Here is a 2,884-nt window from a genome sequence, read left to right on the forward strand (position 1 = left end):
AGGGGAGGGGAGGGGACTCCAGTTCTTTACTGTTGATGCTTGGAGCCAACAGCCCTATTTAATGAGAACAAGAACCTTGGCCAGCAAGCCTAAGTCACTTGCAGCCTGTGTCACTCAGCTGTCTCTCCTCTCGTGAGCACTAGAGTCTGACAGATCTAAGTTCAAATCCAACTGCACTTGATTGGCTGAAAAACCAAATATATCACTTCATCTAAGTCTCAGTTTCCTCATCTGTAAAATGAGGGTGAGCTGTCTTGGCCCATGCTAGTGTCAACTTAGTATAAAATCTTTCACCTGTTTCCTAAATAAGACAGTAAGAAGTCTAACTGGGGGTGGGGTAGTGGGAAGAGAGTCACATCATGCCCTACATAACCATCTTTGACTCTCCAACCCCAGCACAGCCCCAGAAAAGGCCTGGGGATGGTTCAGTAGCTGACACCATGAATGCCGAGGCCCATTTACACTGCCCTGTGGTCAGTGAATGGTCAGTGAACAGGCTTCTCACCTCACCCTCCAAGACATCTCATCACACGGGGGTCTGAAAAGGTGCAGTTCAGTTTGTATGAAGTTCTGCTTCATCAGTTACCTTGTGATGAGGTACAAAAAGAAAAGCTGGAACTTCAGTGCAGGCTGGAGGGCTGGGTAACTTTGGTGGGGGGTGGGGGGGTCTGGCTGTCAGTGGCTTGGTTTGGTGCTTGGACTGGAAAGAGTTGTAGGGCCAAGACAGGCAGCCTCAAGACCCATGAATGACTCTTAAGTAAATCAGAGCACACTTGTCTCCAGGAAAGCTTGGGAAGGGAACACAGCACTCCCTTAACCTTGTGCATATTTCAAATACTAGTAATTAAGGCACTCATTCCTTCATTCATTCCTGAATATTCAGATGAGCAATAAATATCTTATAGACAGGTGGTTACATTGCGCCTGATCTGGAATCACACAGACCTTGGTCCAAATCTTGGCTCTGCCTCTTATTACCTATGCATCTTGGGCAAATGGTTTTATCGATGAGCCTCAGTTTCCTCATATGTAAAAATTTGGGATTTATTATGCATCCCTCAAATGGTTACTGTGAGGATGAAATGAAATCACTGATGCCAAGCACAGTCCCTGACTTACAGAAACACTCAATTAACAGTAGCTTTAAAAATCTGACCTGGTCATGGCAGTAAACACACTGATGGGTACTTAAGGGCTTATTAAATGCTGTTGACCACTGGACCCATGCCCCCACCATGGCCCTCTCTCCAAGAACCTTGACCCAAGCTAGACCAATTGGATTTTTTCTAAAATTTGTAATTGCTACTCAGGAATTCCAGTCCACAGGCGCGGTGGCTCACACCTGTAATTCCAGCACTTTGGGAGGCCAAAGTAGGAGGATTACTTAAGCCCAGGAGTTCGGGACCAGCCTGGACAACATAGTGAGACCCCTAGTTCTACAAAGAAAAAAAAGTTGGGATTTTCAACTTTAAAATCTCATAAGTGGCTGGGTGCGGTGGCTCACACCTGTAATCCCAGCACTTTGGAATGCTGAGGAGGGTGGATCACCTGAGGTCAGGAGTTCGAAACCAGCCTGACCAATATGGTGAAACCCCAAGAAAGAAAATAAAAGAAATTCCAGTTCTTTTTTTTTTTTTTTTTTTTTTTTTGAGACAGAGACTTACTCTGTTGCCCAGGCTGGAGTGCAGTGGCGTGATCTCGGCTCACTGCAAGCTCTGCCTCCCGGGTTCACGCCATTCTCCTGCCTCAGCCTCCCGAGTAGCTGGGACTACAGGTGCCCACCACCACGCCCAGCTAATTTTTTGTATTTTTAGTAGAGATGGGGTTTCATCGTGTTAGCCAGGATGGTCTCCATCTCCTGACCTCGTGATCGGCCTGCCTCGGCCTCCCAAAGTGCTGGGATTACAGGCATGAGCCACTGCGCCTGGCCTCCAGTTCTTTACTGTTGCCTCTTGGAACAAGCTGACAGGTAAGAGCTGAAGTGGCTCTTGTATGTCCTATGTCCACAGAAGTGGGTGAAGACTGCAGGAAGAGAGAAAGATGAAAACAGGCAGAATGAGGAGCAGAGACAAGAGGCCACAGGGTCTAGGGGAGAAGGGGAGAAGTGTGGAAGGAGGAAAGAGAGAGAGAGAGCATGCACATGCACCCTTAGTTTTCATAAGCCACTCCAGGATCCTCCCATTGAGCCCCGCTTTCTGCTAAGTCTGATCTAAGACGTCTGTTCTTTCAGAGCTCTCCTAGGCTCACAGATGCTTCTCATATCCCATCTGATACAAGCATCCTAGTTGCTCTTTCCACAGATGCAGGAATAAGGCTCAGAGTAGTTAAGTGTCTGGTTAAGGGCACAGAGTTGGCCAGCATCAGAGTCAGGATTGAAAGCCTAATCAGCTTCCCTATGGAATGGACACAGATCTGGAAGTCAGAAGACTTTTGTTGGAGGAGCAGTTTTGCCACTCACCAGCCAGGTGCCCTAATCCAGTCCCTCAATCACAGAGCACTCTGCTTGCCTGTTCTGTACAACAGAGATTAGTGTCCCCTCTTCCATCTCACAGGGTTATTGGATGAAATACTCCATGTGAATGAGCTGTTTAAATTGCAAAACACTATAAATACTAGCCATTATTATGAGTTCACACAGCTTTGTATGTCTTTGCCCATTTTATGAGACTTTTTTTTTTTTCTGAGACAGAGTCTCGCTCTGTTGCCCAGGTTGGAGGGCAGTGGTACAATCAGCTCACTGCAACCTCTACCTCCTGGGTTCAAACGATTCTCCAGCCTCCACCTCCCATAAGTAGCTGGGATTACAGGTGTGCACCACCACACCCAGCTAATTTTTTATATTTAGTAGAAATGGGGTTTCACCATGTTGGTCAGGCTGGTTTCA

The sequence above is a fragment of the Mandrillus leucophaeus genome, unplaced genomic scaffold, assembly GCF_000951045.1.
Source record: "Mandrillus leucophaeus isolate KB7577 unplaced genomic scaffold, Mleu.le_1.0 Scaffold157, whole genome shotgun sequence".
Classification (NCBI taxonomy): domain Eukaryota; kingdom Metazoa; phylum Chordata; class Mammalia; order Primates; family Cercopithecidae; genus Mandrillus; species Mandrillus leucophaeus.